At 56.2% G+C, this 17,115-nt stretch overlaps 1 protein-coding gene across 7 annotated transcripts in view; it reads left to right on the top strand.

Moving 5' to 3' along the window:
• Elfn2 (extracellular leucine rich repeat and fibronectin type III domain containing 2) overlaps positions 1-17,115 on the top strand; it is a 48,792-nt gene that overhangs the window by 26,465 nt on the left and 5,212 nt on the right. For 2 of the 7 annotated variants that reach the window (XR_007832192.1, XR_007832193.1), the window contains exon 2: positions 6,189-6,343. The exons of 2 other annotated variants lie outside the window; for them this stretch is intronic. The gene's annotated coding sequence lies outside the window, so the exon portion shown is untranslated. Of the gene's footprint in view, positions 1-6,188; positions 6,344-7,935; positions 8,992-9,611; positions 10,451-16,719; positions 16,831-17,115 lie in introns of those variants that run through there. 3 more of the 7 variants (XM_051159934.1, XM_051159929.1, XM_051159933.1) reach the window with 3 other exon arrangements.

Genomic DNA, 17,115 nt, shown 5'->3' with positions numbered 1-17,115 from the left:
ACGCTAGGACACAGAGTCACACCCATGCTAGCCTGGTCCCCTGGAGGGGAAACTTCCCAAGTGAGCTCCCAAGTCTGGGACAATTCAGTAGAGAAACTTGGGATCAGGAAGGACTTCCTGGAGGCGGTGACGGGGCCAATGCTAGGGAAGTTCCCAGCAGAGATGGGGGGAAAGATACATGCTCTGATCGCTGATGCTTCTGTGGCTTTAAGAGCTAGGGTCCCCTCCCTAGGACTACAGATATCCCCAAAGATTTTGAGCAGCACAGGCAGCCTCAGAGTGGCCTTCTGGAAAGCTCTGTCTGGAGGCAATGTAGAGAGAGGTTAAAGGTGAAGAGTGAAGTGGCAGGACCACGAGGTGGGTCTTATCACCTGGTGGGGGAGACAGCTGTAGATAAAGCTGAGCACACAGGCTGGTGACGGTGACCTTGACACCCGGGGGGCACTTGAGGAACAGGGGCAGCATGGACCTGCTGAGCCTGAAGTGTGTTTGGCTGGATCTAGTAAGCAAATGCTGAGGTGCTAGCACCTAGCGTTGTGGTTCTCAACCTGTGGGTTGAGACCCCTTCGGGCGTGGGGTCAGATGACCCTTTCACAGGGGTCACATATCAGATGTCTACATTGTAATTCATGGCCATAGCGGAATTACAGCTATGAAGTAGCAATGAGAACAATTTCATGGTTGTTGGGGGAGGTTCGCCCCAACATGAGGAACTGTATAAAAGGGTCACGGTATCGAGAGCCACTGACCTAGGGGGACAGCACATGTCAGATCACAGAGAGGAGGGCTTAGAGGAAGGTGCCACTGCTGATGAGGGGCCTGGGAACCTGTGGCAGTTAGAAAGTAATGCTGTCATGTAAGAGGGCATTCTAGAAGGAGATGGGGTGTGCTGAGACCTTGATCCAGGCCGGTGCCTTCTCCAGCTTCAGTTTTCTTTCTTTTCTTTTTTTAAAAAAATATGTATTTACTTATTTATTTGCTTTTAGTGCTCTATTCACATGTATGTCTTCATGACAGAAGAGGGCATCAGACAGAAGAGGGTATCAGATCCTATTACAAATGGTTATGAGCCACCATGTGGTTGCTGGGAATTGAACTCAGGACCTTTGGAAGAGCAGCCAGTGCTCTTAACCGCTGAACCATCTCTCCAGCCCCCAGCTTCAGTTTTCTATTCCCGGGGCTGTGCCACTGATGACTCGGACCTTCACTGAGGTAGAAGGTCTGAAGGTGGCCTCAGCTGATGGCCTTGGGGACTTAAGCTCTGGCAGTTGGTGTTGGTTGCATTTACTGATTGCCTACTGTATATTAGCTTTGTGTGGGGGCCTGGGCGAGTTACAGCCATGCTCACACTGGGCATACCACACAGTTGCATGAAGAAAGCTGGGAGGGGCACCTTGCAATATGCAAACCCAGTCTGAAAATGTGGGTTTTTTTTTTTTCCCATAGGAGAAATTAGGAGCTAAATCTTTTCCTTTTTTTTTTTTTTTTTTTAGGTATAAAATAACTTTCAGGAAAGTATCTTTAGACTCCAAAGCTTGGGCATGTTTGTGAAGGTTTTGATTTGTCTGGGCCCCATGTGTGTTCCATACTTCTGTCTCCTTGTGTCCCCCGGCCCCTGAGTCCTAGGCCAAGCAGCTACAGAGCTTGGCAGGTGCTGTTAGGTGTGGACGGTCCGCTTGGCAGAGCAGGAGGGCTCTGAAGTGCTCCAGCTCCCTGCTCCTCTTCTAACCTCGCCCCGGGGCCCTGGGGGTGCAGGGCTTATCCCCCTGCCTCTCCCAGGAGCTCCTTGTCCCACGTTCCCTGGGTCTCCCATACCTTGGTGACGGCCTGCATCCCCCACATTCCTTCCATGTGTCTTTGTAGCCCAGGGTCTGCAGATAGTGAGTGGAGAAGCTCTCGTTGACAAAGCGGTCCTGGGCTGTCTTGAGCGGCACTTACAGAGAAGGAAGGGAGGTAATGTTGGCTGAGGGAAGGCCATGCTCAGGGTCTCTGCTGCTGCTGGTGTGCTTCCCGCCCTCTACCTCCCCAAGAAGTCTGAGATTAGCTGGTGGGCAGGGCTGCTTGAGAGGTCTCATGCTTTTCTGTTCTTAGCTGTGTGTCATCAGGCAAATGGCTGCACTGCTCTGGGCCTATTTCCTCGCCTCTCCCATAGGTAGGGCAACCAGGCCCACCCCTCAGGTGCGAGTGACTGAACAATTGGAGCACAGTCAGGGCCTTGTTTCCATCTTGCCATAACCAGATTCTTACAGGGCAGGCCTTGCATCCTAGCCACACTGTTCTGGCCCGGCTACTTTGTCTTTCTGGCCCTTAATCTCATCTGAGAAGTGGTCTGGTTGAGCAGAGGCCTTGTTGACAGTGGATGGCGCAGTGCTGGCCGAGGGGACTCCACAGGAAGCGTCTTTATGGGGTATACCTCATGCACAGCTGCCTGTCACTGGGGCTGTTTGCCATGTGAAACCACAGGCCTGGGAGGAACCCAGATTCAGACGAGGTGGGTAGAGTCATCCTGGGGAGGAGCAAGGACCTCTAGGTCCTGGGGGTTGGGGAGGGACCGTGACCTTCAGGATGGCTTCCAGCTTCAGTCTGGGACCCGAGGCACCTCCTGACCAGCTCTGAGGAAGAGGTCCTGATGGAGGGAATGTTAGGCGTGAGGCCTGCCCAGGTGTCAGATGGCAGATGAGAGATGATGGGTGAGGAATGAGGGAGAGGCTGAAGCGGTCATGAGGAAGATGATGGTGCAGAGGCACCCAGACGCTTGGTAAGGGGCCCACAGCAATATAACCAGAAGGGTGAGCAAAGCTTCAGGCCTGCATCTCGGGGCAGGGGTGGGGGGTGGGGTGCACTGCTGATGCTGGCGGCCCTCAGCCTGGAGAGCGGGCAGTGGAGGTGGAAAGCAGGTTGCAGCCAGCAAGGGGCAGGGCGGTGGGAGGGGGAGACTGGGACGCATACCTCTCTGGGCGCCAGGCATAATGGAGACTGATGCGATGTCTGCTGAGGAACCATGGATGTGCAGCTCCATCAAGCAAGCACGGCTGTGGAAGGGCGGCTAGGGAGGGAGGCGCTGGATGGAGCTGGCTTGAACCAGGTGGTTTGTGGATACCTGAACTCACAGCCAGCTCTATCTAGCCTTTCTGGGGAGATGACCTCGACCTCGGTGGCCTCAGTCATCCCAGGTCCAGCTCTCCACACCCAAAACAGTGTATATTGTATCGATAGGAATAATGCTGGGCTTAGCTCAAGACTTGAAGGGCTCAGGAGGTGCTGGGGGCTATTATCATTCCTGCCCCAATGATGCTGATGGTGGTGGTGGTGGTGGTGATGATGATGATGATGGTGATGATGATGGTGGTGGTGGTAATGATGATGATGATGTGACAGAGGCCACCCCTTGGGAGCTCTTCAGGCTCACTTCACTTTCGGAGAACCAAGCGATGCGTAATTCCAAGAAACTGACAGAGCAGGGACGAAGGGTGGGACGAGACTACTTTGACAAAGCTGGCCAGTGGCGACTGACCTCTGTCTGATGTTACCAGTTCAACATGAGGGAAGCTCAGCGAGGGTAAGGGTTGTTTTGTTTTGTTTTGTTTTGTTTGTTCAAGGTCACATGGCCGCTGGTGCTGGGAGCAGACCTGTTGGCTCGGGGGTCTGGGTGCTGTGCCCCCCTCCTTTGTGAAGAAGAGATGTGATCATTTATCAGGGGAGTTTAATAATGAATGAAGTCCAAGTGTCTCTAATGCAGGCAGCAGGCCCGAGGTAATAAAGGACCCTGTATTAATTCAGAAGTTAATGAATATGCAGGTGTGTCTGAATGATTAATGGGGCTCCGAAGGCCTTGGAGGGAGGTGTTGAGCGGTTGCTGCTGGAAACATGAATATTGCATACGTCTGGAAAGCTGTATAAACTTGGGGCAGGCAGGCATGAATGAACTGAGGGCACCATAGTGACCAGAGCACTGGAGACCCTGGGCACATCTGCAGTGTCATGGCCAAGCAGTCTCACTTTCCTTCTTGCACGGTTGTCTTGAGCAAGTTGGTGAGCCTTTGTGAGCCTCCTCCGTGCCCTCGATGCAGGATGAAACCAACAAACTAATGACTGACTGACTCCCAGCATCCAGAGAACCAAAGGAGGCAAGCCCCATGGGCTGAGGCAGGCTTAGAGGGCACAGCTGACCCAAACTGCTACAGGATTTGAGAAGAGGGGCCAGAAAGGCTGTGAAGGGATCTAGGTGGGTACCCGTGAGGCCCTGGGTTCAAACCTGAGTGAGGTGGGATGCTAGGAAAGAAAGTTGGATGTAGATGAGAAAGGACTGGATTATAGAGAAGCCGGGTGAAGGAAAGGTCTACCCCTTGCCTCTTGTAGTACCTGCATGGGATCCAGAAGGTGACCTTGAGGATGCTGAAATGACTGGGCTTAGAGAGGTCCACTCACTGTCCAGGCTGCTAGCAATAAGAGGTGGTGAATGAGAGGCAGGCTTGTGCTGTCACCCAGTGGTTAGGGGACATGAAGACAGAGCTCAGAAGGGTGCTCAAAGTCTTAGCTTAGGGGCTAGGTAGGGGGGTTGCCTTTGCCCCCCCCCCCCCACTTCTCTGCCTGTTGCGTGAGTCCATCTGTGAGTTGAGGTTTCCATGAGACCCTGCTCCTTCCCCATGTGTGGCCTTGGGGCTCCTAGACTCGGCAAGCATTGCTGCTCAGAACGGTCTTTGAGTTTATATGCACTTGCCTCAGATCCCAGAAGCAGCGCCTGTCCCCTCTCGGCCTCACTTGTCTTATCCGTGGAGTGTTCCTTTCAGATGTGGCTGAGATCCTAAGCATGCAAGGCCTGGTGCTGGTGAGGTGCCAGGAGGCGCGTCTCCGTCTCTGACCCACATCTGGCTGTGGGCACAGCACCCTTGGAATCAGCCTGTGGCGCCTTTTCCACCCTTCATATCCAGAGTGGTCATGCAGGCCACGCTGAGCTCTGCTGCACCCTAGGGTGGTTCAGGTTGTGTCCCCCCCCCCCCCCGCCTCCTTTCATCCCTAATAAAGCCCCACTTCCTCATCATGCGATGGACCCAGAGGGCAAAGGGCACCCCAGGACATGGCTAGCTCTTGTGACTCCTGGCTCCTGGCTGTAGAAGCTGTTGGAGTCAGAGTCAGAGCTCTGGCCCCTAGGTCTCTTTCACTGTGGCTCCACACTCTAGTCAGTGAGTGGGTCACAGCCTGGACATCTTTGGCTGTGAGAGAGTGAGGAAGTCAGAAAAGCCTCCTTTGTCTCCTCTGTTTCCTGGGGTCTGGCCTGGGCCCTAAGGGCCTCTCCCAACTAGTCCTACTGGGGTATAACTGTTGACTTTGGTGGTCTCTGTCCTGGTGTAGCTTGCTGTGATAGACATGGAAACCAAGGCCCAGAAGGAAGGCGGCTGTGGGGCAGGGCTGGGGTTGGGGCCCTGTGGGGCCCACTTAGCTGTGTATTTATAGACCCCACTGATCTATATTAACTCTGGGCTTGCTCAAGCTATGGCAGCCTGGGATCTGAGGGCTTCTTTGAACCCTCTGGGGGAGCTGCTGTATCTGAGCTTGGCCCATGGGGAGAGGCAAGCAGGAGTGAGCCCCCTTCTCACCTCACCCTTCTATGCCTGGGGGCTCCTGCTGGGTCCTTGGCTTGCAACAGTCTTTAGCTGCTTGGGTGGAACTCAGCAGGGTAGGGGTGGGGGTCCGTATCTTTGAGGATTGTCGCGCCTTGCTTCTTCTAGCTCTGTGGGGAGACTGCCTATACAGCATGGGATCCAGGACAGCCCCTCCCCTGCCCCAGGCAGGCCTCAGTCCTCACAGCTGTAGAACGGGTACGATGATTCCCAGGCCGATGATTCCCAGGCCGTTCACAGACATCAGGTGCCAAATATTCACAGCTCCCAAGCTGGAGGCTGCTATGTGCATGCCTCCTCTGTCTCTGGTCCTTGTCACCTGCTGGGAGGGACCCCAAGTGTCACCTCTAGATGGGGCCTGTGAGGCCCTAGCGGGCAGCATGACTTGCATTCGGACTCACTTAAGTCTGAATGTTCCCTCTCCCCAGGCCCCTCTCCAGGGCCCACGGGGTCCTTGGTGGGGGGTGGGGTGGGCGTGGGAGGGTGACTGAATTCCTCCCCCAACAGCGTGGTCCAGCCCCTGGTTGCCATGGAAACAGTTCCACTAACTCTATGCTTCTCTTCCAGAGCAGAGACGACTGGCCGCCCTGAGTGCAATTCAATTCAACAGACATTTACTGAGCGCCTACTATGCGCCAGGCCTTAGGCTTAGGCACTGGGGAGTGGGGTAGAGCGCGGAGGCCATCCCTCTCCTGCAGGCTCCTCAGAGAAGGGGGATGAGCTCTGGGCCCCAAGGTGGGGGGGTGCGGGGGTGGGGACAACAGGTGAGAACAGCGTGAACAAAGACCCAGAGGCCGTGGGGGGGTATGCACCCCAGAAGCTCTGTGGGGCTAGAGAAGGACATGATAGGGCATGAACTCAGAGAAGGTGAGAGGGTTTGAGGGTGAGTTCTGTTTTGGGGCAGTGGCAGCCATGATGGAGTGTGGAGGAGGGAGTCAGGGACACAGGTCTTGTTTTGTCTCACCCTTTTCCTCTCCCATGTGGTTAATGTGACATCTGTGTTGTGCTGGGCATGTCACTCTTAGTCCTCACTACTGTCCCTTCCCCGCCCCCCCAGGTTGGTATTTGTGGGCCCAGTTCATAGGGTAGCACACAGGGGTCAGAGAGAGAAGCTTCTTGCCTCAACCCATCTAAGCTCCTACCGCTACCTCTCATTGAGAGGGTCTGCACTCTGTGTGGCTTTCCTGTCTACCCCGATGCCGGGATGTATTCCCGAGAGCCATGGCAGGAAGACACCCAGGTGCCTAGTTAGACCGTGGGCTCAGCAGCCATCCTTACAGACCAGTGTGGAGCTGGCTTTTTCCTGTTTCACATGAGTAGACTCAGGCTCAGGGTCCAGGGTTAGACTCCAGGAGTGACAGCCTGGGCTGGGACCCTGTCTCCTTAGTGGCAGCTGAGGCTTCTGGGGATGCTGAACTGCCCCCGCCCTGAATGTGGAGGAGCTGTTCCCCTGCAGCCTCAGCAGAGCCTCAGCTCTGGGTCCTGGCATTGCCTGGCATGACTGTGTGATGGTGAAAGACCATTAGATACTCTGAGCCTCGGTTTCTTTACTGTTCATGGGAGGGCTGGCTTTCCTAGCTACCTAGCAGTGGTAGATAGTCACAGAACACCTACAGACTGGGCTGGTGGGGAGGCTCAGAACTAGGCCCTTCCACGGAGAGCTGAGTCTGAGGGGAGAAGCGGGTGACAGTTAGGATTCTAGCAGGGATGGAGTAGGACAAAGCTCTTCTCCATCTGTGGGCTGCAGGGACCCAGAGAGGGCACCCCAACCCAGTGAAGAGGGCAGGTTCCAGCTCCCAAAGGGTCACAAAGGCTGGGCTCTGGGTGTGCTGGAATTTCCCCGGATAGGGCAGGAGCTAGGGAAGCCAAGCTCAGAGTTGTGTTCTAGCAAGTTCTCCCTCTGCCGGGTGGAGGACAGATGTGATGGGTTGGTAAGCTTGGAGGCAAACGCAGTAAGAATGCTGAAGGAGTGGAACACAGCAGGACCAGTGGGGCTGGTGGGCACGAAGATCTTGAGGGTAGGGAGGTGGAGAGAAGCCAGACAGGATGCAGGGGGGGGGGGCAGTGTCCTTCCAGGTGCCAGGAAGGGGACAGGCAGCTGGGACAGGGCTTTTTGGGGGGGAGGGGGGAGGTAGATAATGGCGATCATCACAAAGCATCTATTAGGAATCTATTAGGAATCAGGCAGATGTTGTGCTCTGGGGTAAGAGGCAGGCTTGAGAGGAGCAGTGAGGTGGGGTGGTGCCCCAGGAAGGCTTCTGAGGAACAGGGACGGAGCCCGGAGAAAGCCAGCCATGCAGATCCTCAGCCACCCACCACGTTTCCACAGAGGGAGACATAGCAGATGTCAAGTCATGGGTGGCAGGAGGGCCCTGGAGGGTCAGGGAAGACAGAACCTTTAGCTCAGCCCCAGGAAGGGGAGGCTGCAGCGGAAGGGAAGGTGTTTGGGAACCGAGTGAAATATTTGCATTCGTAACAGGGCTGGGAGGAGGAAGAGAGAAAAGGGGGGGGGGAGAGAGAGATGAAAGGAAATTACCATACATCAGGATCTTGTTATTCAACCTAATTTTCAAAGGGGCACAGCTGTCGTGCTGAGATAATCTGTTAATTATAACAGCCATTGTGCTTTGGCAATGGGAGAGAAACCGAGGCTGGGTACAGTCTTGAAGGCTGGGGTGGGAAATAGCCTTTGAGGGTCTGGGACCTCAGAGAGGGGTCAAGGAGAAAGGCAGAGTGGGGCACTGGGCTCTCAGGACCAGAGGGAAGAGCAGGTCAGGGACCAGGCCTCAGCCTCTGCATGGCCACTGTCAGCTTGGAGGTGATGAGGGCTACTGCTTGCCAGCTGGCGCTATGCTTCGGGGGCCAGTCTCCAGAACCCTCCGGAGCAGTTAACTTTATTGAGCAGTTACTATGTGCCAGTCCCTGCTCCCTCTAGTGAGAGCCCTTTCTGTCTCATTTCCTCAGAAGAGGAAACAACCAGGAGGGTAGCTTGCCGGGACCTTTGAGTGACATAGCTGGCAGGACCCCAGGTGATCTGAGTATGACCCTGAACTTCCAGGATAGACTGAAAGACAGGACCCTCTGAGTGGGTAGACACAGGAGCTTCCATGGTTTAAGGCGTGTCATCACCGTGGTCACGGGTGGCCCTCCCCCAGAGGCATTTCCGGGGCCCTGGGTGCGGACAGAGCCTCCTTGTTCTCTGCGCTGCAGCTGCAGGCCCCCCCTGCCCCACCCCCACCCCCAGCGGCCTCCAAGGCAGCCTTCAGTCTGGCCCCTAATCCTCAGAGCAACTACCATCAGGGCCAGGAGAGGGCGTTCCATACCATCTCAGGTGGCACCCATGCTGGCTTTTGTGACCACCTGCTTGGAGGTAGGAAGGAGACAGACAGCTGGCTCAGACCTGGGAGGAATTCTTAGCTCTAGCCTTGGGGGGAGGGGCGTGTTTCAGGAACCCTGGGAGAGGCAGGTGGAAGGCAATGAATTATGGGAGGGTACCCCGAAGTCTGGCTTCCCAGGATCCCCAGTCATTTGGTCCAAACATGGCTCATGATGCAGACTTGGGTCGGATGTCCATGCAGCCTTGAACAGGAACTCAGCTGAAGCCAGCTGGCAGGGTAAAGGACTTATTCTGAAATTTCAGCTGGGACTCCCCCCCCCCCCCACCCCCCCACCCCCGTCCCAGTGTGACCCAGAGACCCAGGTAGTACTGTGGAGGGCAGGCAAGAAGCAGAGGTCCTCAGAAGCACAGCAGGCGTGGGAAGCTCTGTAAAGATTTCCCCCACTAAAAGCCTAGGGGAGGCCAGGGGAGGCCAGGGGAGTTTAAAGTCCTGGAGAACGGATGACTCCTAGTCCAGGCCCAGATGCAGTAGACTGGCAGGACCAAAAAGCCACAGACACATTTGAGAACCCTAGACATCACTGGAGACTCCCCAAATGACATCCCCATCCTGCTAATGCCCTAGGGTTCTGAGACCCAGAACCACCGTGGGGGCAGGATGGTGGCGTTGGGTGGGGGTGGAGACCAGGGTCCAGTATGTGGGCCGGGAGCAGCCAGCAGGTGGGTCCCCATGCGAGCTGCTGTAACTGCCCCCCACTCCAAGAGTCCCTGTCTCCTTTGCCTCATAGACTACTGTCCCTAGGGGTCAGGGCAAAGGCCAGGGGGGACAGTACCTCCTGCTTTGCCCTATGACAGGACCCATGGCTTACCCCGTTGTTCATGGGTGCTAAAATGGGTTCCAGAAACAGGCTTGCTTTAAAGCTGAAAACTCCCAAGCTTTCCACATTGCCAGCTAGCTAAAAACAAAATTTAATTACTGTCCGGGAGAAGCAGGGTCCCTTGGCATGTATGAGTCAGAGCCTGGGGCCGAGGAGGAGAAAGCCGCTGCCTAGCAGCTGGAGACCTCATCCCCTCCTCTGCGTAGTAGTGATCAGAGCAGGGCAGGCTCAAAGGCTTGCTTCGCAGGATGGGTGAGCGTCCAGGACCAGGTCTTGCCTTTTCTGTCCCTGCATGTGTTCCCCCTGACAGGCCAGGCTGCCCCAGTGGGCTGCATACTCCAACCTGGAGCCTCCGTTTCTCCCCAGAGGTCCCCTGACACACTGCCCTGCCTTGGGACGACCCTAAGGATATTGGAAGACAGGGAAATGCCCACCCTTGGGACCCTGGAGGAGGGGCAGACTGTGCAGGCAGAACCAAAGAGGGTGGGCCTAGCCGGTGCCTGGTACATAGTAGGTGTTCCATAAATGTTTATTGAATGAATGAATGGAGGCCATGCAGGCAGAGGCAGCGTGCGCGTGCAGGCACTGTGCAAGAGCGGGTCCAGTGGAGACCGGTGAGTAGCACCCAGGGGCTGCCGCTGAGCCGAGTGGGTGGGGAGGAGAGGCCAGGCAGGAGAGGGGCAGGGGCAGTGTGGGTGGAGAGAGGCCAGCTTGGGAGTGAGCAGGAGTAATGGGGGGAGGGGGAAGAGACTAGGTGGGAAGACAGGAGAGGCTGGTGCGGGGAGAGGCCAGGTAGAGAAAGGGCAGGGTTGGGTGTGGGGAGGAGAGGCTAGGTGGGGAAAGGGTCACGTGCCGGTGGGGGAGGTAGAGTCAGCACTGGAGGAGGGTTCCAGGAGAGGAGAGGTTCTGTGAGGACTGGGAAGAAGGAAGACAGTTCCCTGAACAGGAGGGTTCTGCAAGAGTCAGGAAGTGACTGGGGTGGTGCCAGAATGGACTTCCCTACAGAGCCACCTAAGGGCCCCTGTGTGAGGCATCTTAGGTTTGCCTGGGGCTGGGGTGGGCAGGAGCTGGGCCAGGCCAAGTATTGGCAGATCTGCTCACAAATCAGGGCTGGGCCTCCCTGGCAGACGGTGGGCAGTGGCCAAGCCCTGAGGCTTTGTAGGAATCTGTGACTTCCTGCTTGCTGTGCTGGGATGCCTTGGGAACAGGGACGTAGAGGGACCTATGAGCTGGGAGGGGGACGCACATGGGCAGAGCCATGCACCAAGCTGTTCTCTGAACTGATGGAATTGAGGCCCAGAGACTGCAGGCCTTGCACGGGGAACCAACTCCTCAGACCTGTTGCCCCAGCCTGATGCTCTTCCGTGCCAAGGCTCCATTTTACAGCAGGTCCTTTTTGGCTAGCGAGAGTTCAGGCTCCATATATGTGTGTGTGAGCGTGTGTGTGTTTGCACGCACATGCGCACACATGCATGCGTGGCGGGGTGGTAGTGTCCTTTTTTTTTTGGCTCCGGAGGCCCAGCAAAACGCAGAGACGGCAAGCTGTGTCTACTGAGGCAGAGCAGGTACGGGAGGTACAACATCCTGCAGGGGGTTGGAGATGTGCCTGAGTGTGCCCGGAGGGATGGCATGTTCCTCACCCAGGCCTGCTCTCTCCTCCCTGTGATATGGCATGGGACAACGCAGAGTGGGCGCCGAGGCAGAGGGCAGAGGCTAGCTCCCCAGGGACGCAGAGCAGCTGGGGTGTGGGCTGAGCCTAATGAGACGTGACTGAATGGGGTAGATGAGACTCAGTACCTCGGGTGAGACAGAGACAGAACAGCCCCCAGCTGTCCTGGATGTTCTGAGGGTGTTGGGCAGTGTGCACATGGGGCCCCGGGGCCTGGGTGACATCTAGGACAAGGTGAGGACAACACTACTGCAATGACAGAAGTAGGAAACCAAGCCTGGTGGAAGTGATGGCTCAGACAATACTGGTCTTGCTGTTGGGTTCCAGGTAGCCCAGTTGTAGGAAGGACCTTGGGTGGCTGAAGCGAGGGTAGGAAAGAGCTGATGTCATGGTTCAGGGAGGGATGGAGAGGACACAGCAGCAGGCACCTGATCAGAGTCTAAAGCAGTCCCCGCAGAGACCCTAGCAAGCACTCAGGGTGACGTTAGGTTCCTGGCTGTGTGACCTTGGGCATATCGCTACACCTCTCTGAGCCTCTGTCTCTTTGTCTGAAATGAGCAGTGTGTGGGGTTATGATGCCAGAGGCTCAGGGCATTTCCTGACACGCTGTGAGCCCACTTCCCGTGGGTGGTGGGTTCTGACCTCTGACACCCTGGCCCTGAGAGGTCAAGGGTTTCAGCCCCTCTTCCTCTTGCTATCTCCCGATTCTCCTGCATCTGGTGTGTTGGAGCATGAGACAAGCATGAGGGTCACACCAGTGAACTGTGTGCTGTTTGAGTGGTGGAGTAGGGGAGTGGGTGGTAGCAGATGTGATGGTTGAGCACAGAGAGGGGACCTCAGCTAGGTTGGGTGGCAAGGGGGGGTTTCTCTCAGGTTTGGTGACAAAGCAAGGGTGAAGGTGGGGAGCATTTTCAAAGAGACCTGAGGTTAGGCAGTCAGTGGGCTCTGGGTGTGCTGAGGAAGTATGTGCCAGGCAGAATCATGTGCAAAGGTCCTGGGGTTGAGGTGCACAACTCGTCTTGACTCAGAACTTGACTGATAGAGAACCTAGCCTCCCAGGGGTTGAGGAGAGCTTTTTCTGTCAAGTGAGGGTACACTGGAAGGAGGAAACCCACGAGACGGTGTGTGTATGTGTGTGTGTGTGTGTGTGTGTCTCCTACTGCCACGAGTCCTGCCCTCTAGTCCATTAACCGAAGCATTAGCCACATGGGGCTGACATTCACAGATATGTCAAATAGGAGCCATTGAAAAGGCACTTCTGGGCAAGGAGACTAGAGTCCAGAGGGTGACGAGCCCGCCTGTGTCACACAGCTCTGTGTTTGACTGCAGAACTTCCTACTTCTAGTGCCTGCACTTTTGTCTGTCTTCCCTGGGGCTCATCACACTTGAAATCCAGGTAACTTATCAACTTACCAGGTAGTTCAGTGGTGGGGGCACAAGCTGAGACCCATGGCTGTTTACTCTAGAAGCCTATGGAAGGTGAAGGCAGCGGTAAGCCCTAGTGTCCATCCCGGAGGCCCCAGGAGTTTTGTCCCTGAAGGTGGAAGGATGGGTCGTGGCCTTGATGGCCCAGTGCTAGGAGGTGACATTGCTGTAGGACCTGAGAGCTCTGGCTGGGCCTGAGGCGTCGCTCCTGTCTAATCTGGGGTAACAGCATGGACACCAGTGGTTTGATGGCACTGGAGGAGGCTTGGCCAGCCTGGCCCTGAGAGGAGTCTGTGCCCAGGCTGAGCCTCCATGGCGATGTTTCCCTGATGATTTTCTCATCTTTCATGGGTGACCAGGGCACCTGCCATGTTTCCATGCCCTGTCCCTGTCCCTTGAGCTGAGCAGTGTCTCCACGGGATCGGGAAGGTGGTAGGGGGTTGTGGGGGGCGGCAGGGAGGCAGCACAGATGAGAAAACCCTCACTCCGTACAGATGTGCTCTGCTGTGTCCCAGAGGTTCCTGGTAGCCCCCTCGCGCCCCTGCCCCCACCCATGCTAGTCATCTTGCCATGTGAGAGGGGAGCCTGAGGCTCACCAAGGATCTCAGAGCAAGCTGTTCTAATTCAAACCTCCACAAGGTATGGTGCCATGGTAGAAGCCACGCCAACTGCAATGCTAGCCCTGGGCTGCCCTCCCTGTGGGAGCCCGCTGTTGCCCCAGCCGTGCCTCTGGGGCATATCCACTGAGATTCATGGGTGAGGGTGGCAGGGTGAGGGCCTGTACCTGCTCTCTAAGGAGTACTCACTAACAGCAGAGGACCCCACTGAGGCCTTGGGCCTGGCACCTTGGGTCTGACCTACTTCAGGACCCAGACCATATTGCCTCTTTTGTCCTGGCCCCAGCTTCCCTCAGAGAAGACTGAAAATCCAGCTGAGCCTGGGGGCTCACCTTTTTCACTTTGCAGATGCTGGGAATCCGAGTCTATGAAGGGAAAACCATGGCCAGGGCACAACCCCAGCTGGGTTGGCCTGGCCATTGACAGAAGAACATGTCCACGTGGCTCACATGGTCTCTCTCCGGCTCTGATCTATCTCTCTGCCCCCACCCCACCCCGACCCTGGTGCCCACTGGTGTCACTGGCTCCTCTTCCTCCTTTTCCGTCCAGGGATTCATAGGAAGGAACATCACACAGCCTGTGGCTGGTTAGCCTGCTCTTGGCCGATGCTGCACGGATCTGAAATGTGCTCCCTGCCCATGCTGTCTTGTCTGTGTTGCTGAAATGGCTCTTGACCTTCCCCTGGGGCTCAGCGCCATCATGGTCCCAGGCTCTAGGCAGCTGCCTTAGTCCCCTCCCCCCCTTTCCTCTGACACGCTCTAGGATGTGTTTGGGGGCTTAGCTGGGCCCAGTCTCATCTGTTTCCTTGGGCCTTGGGCAGTAGGCAGCAGGTACCAGTGTCACACTGTCATACTGAAGCCTGCCACCTCTCTCCCTGTGGTCAGTCCTCCCCCACTTGTCTCTCTGCTCCACTGTCACTGTAGTCTTGCTTCTCCTTGGTCCCAGATGTGTTCAGTGTGTTTGAGGAACACCTTCCTAGGAGCAGGGGAGGCTGACCTTGTATATTTGACCCCTGAGACCCTCACCCCCCCCCCCCCCCGCACACCTGCAGCTTGATTGGGTGAGCAGCTGGGCCGGGGACCAAGTGCTGCTGTCAGCGCCTTTGTGGCCTTGTCCTCTTCTGGCTGCACCAGGCCTCAACGGGTGGTAGGCAGACAGCCCAGGATGAGCACAGGGCAACTGACGCATGCGGGACACAGTGTTGGGAGCCTCCTCCCCACTGTGCGTCACAGGGAGAGTAGGAGCTGGGCCCTGGCCCAAGACATCCTGGGGAGCAGAGGAGCTGGAGAGGGCCACTACGGAGTCACCTTGAGGGCTTGGGGGAACTGTAGAGCCTTTGCCTACCCTGGCCTGTCTTGGAAGGGCAGGGCCGGGGGAACCGGGACCTCTCCAGACCAGGGCTCCCTTCCATCCCCTTTCCTGCCTGGCCCTTGCTTTTCCTCAGCTCCAGCCAGCCTGGTCCTGGCTAAGGTGATAGTTTCAGCTTGGATCTGAGCAGGAAAAGGGACTCTGTGTGGCCGAAGTTTTGTATGCATGCACACACATGTATGAGCAACATACATGTGCTTAAGTGGCATAGAGGGGGTGAGCAATTTGCTGCATTTCCAAGGCTCCAGGGATGCATGCCTACCACTGTTCCACATACTACCATGTGTCCCTGTGGCTGTGCACATGTCCTGTGTGTGCGCGCCGCGCGCGCGCGCGCACACACACACACACACACACACACACACGCTCATGCTTATGTGTCTGCCTGCACACTGTCTTGATGTACATATCAGTGCCCTTGTGTCTGTGCACTGAGCCAGTCGCATGCCAGTGTGTGTACCTGCATACCAATGTGGTCCCCAGACTCAGGAGGGACTGCGTTACAGACTGAGAGCTCTTGGACAGGCTGGACCCTGCTTCTCAAGACAGTGAGGGGACTTAACCCCCTCCAGGACAATCCGGCTGCTGGTGGGAAACAGGCTGTGTATCATGGGAGCCAAACTCTTCAGCTGTGAGAGCTTTGTGTGGTACAGGTGAGGACGGATGGGCTGTCAGCTGCCTGGATAGCCTTGTGATGCCCTCACTGGCTCTATAGTGGGGAGGAAGGTGTGTCAGGCTGCCCTCAAAGGCTCCCTTCCTGCTCTGGAGCCAGCCTTTGACCCAGGTTGGACCTTATCACCTGGCTCTGCAGCAGCACGCTGCCAGTGCTGGAGCTTCCTCTGGGTGGGTTCTGCCTCCCTCCCTCCGTTTTCTCCTCTCCTGCTCACAGCTTTAAATTGGCTTCATTTTAACACAAAGTCTAGACGGTTTTTTTTTTTCTTTTTTCCAAAGCACTCTCTTTCCTGGAGTCTCCCTGGGGGAGGAGCAAGAGGTGGAGGTGGCTCTTGTGGACACTGTTCTGGCTTTCTTTGGGCAAATGTGGGTTTCTTTGGCCATCTCGTGTCCTTGCTGGAACCTAACTGTCTAGGGCCTTTGCAGTTTCTGGAGTCTGGAATGCAAGGTGTGAGCTGGAGCCAGGTCTGCCTGTGTGCGGCTTGCAGGGCACCCAGCCAATTCTCCCCAGGGCTTTAAGGTTTGGTTTCCTCATGAGAAAGTGAAGGATGAGTCAGATGGGCTGTGGGCCGTGACCCCTGCTCTTGGATGAGCAGCAAAAGTCACCTTGTTGCTTCCCATCAAATGGCCCAGGAGAGGGCTGGCTTCCCTCCCACCATACACGAGTGCAGTAGCTAAGAGACCCTGGGGGATCTACCCAGCTAGTCAGGCTGTGTGGACAGGGCCTCTAGGCTCCTGGTTCCATGGGGACTCTCAGTGCCTTAGGAGCCTTGATCCCGGCTCAGGCTTTGCTGTGTTACTTGGAGCAAAGACCCATCCTTCCTTGAGCCCCTGACTCTGGAAGAAGACGTGAGGATTTGGCTATGTAGGTCCCAGGTCCTGAGACCCCTTTGGGAGTATCTGCCTTCCTTGGGCGTCCTCTACGAGGGAGTGTGGCTAGAGTCCTTTCCTCCTTTGGCTCAGTTATGCCCACAGTACCAGCCTTCCTCCTGCAGAGACCCTGGCCCTTGCACCCCCCCCCCCACACTGCAAGGGAGGCCCACTGCCAGCACGTTCTGCTCCCCTCCCCCATGGAAGCTGAGACAAGGGGATTATTTTTGGAACAAGAGCAGTTACACAACAAATGAATTATTTATCTTTGGGCATGGGAGAATGAGGCGTTTTTGCCGGGGCTTCTCAATTCTCATCCTGATTTGGGGGTGCCCACTTGGATGTGTGGACATGTCTGTCATGTACACAGATGGTAGGGGTGTAGGGGTGTGTGTGTGTGTGTGTGTGTGTGTGTGTGTGTGTCTGTCTGTCTGTCTGTCTGTCCCTCTCATGTGCAGTCCGTGGAGCTTTGGTTTTGTAGGCTTTGTGCAGGCCAGCAGTTGCATGTGGACACTGAGTCCTGGGTGTGCACTGGGGGCAGGGGGGTGTCCATGCACTTGTGTCCACCCGTTCCTCTACAATTTTCCTTCTCTGTCTTGGTGCTCAGACTGCTTCTCCACTGCCCCCCGCACCCCCCCACTGTAACCCTCCCCTGATT

Source organism: Acomys russatus, chromosome 17 (genome assembly GCF_903995435.1).
Source record: "Acomys russatus chromosome 17, mAcoRus1.1, whole genome shotgun sequence".
Classification (NCBI taxonomy): Eukaryota; Metazoa; Chordata; class Mammalia; order Rodentia; family Muridae; genus Acomys; species Acomys russatus.
Note: the sequence above shows the minus strand (reverse complement) of the source record. Positions and strands in the feature narration are given on the sequence as shown.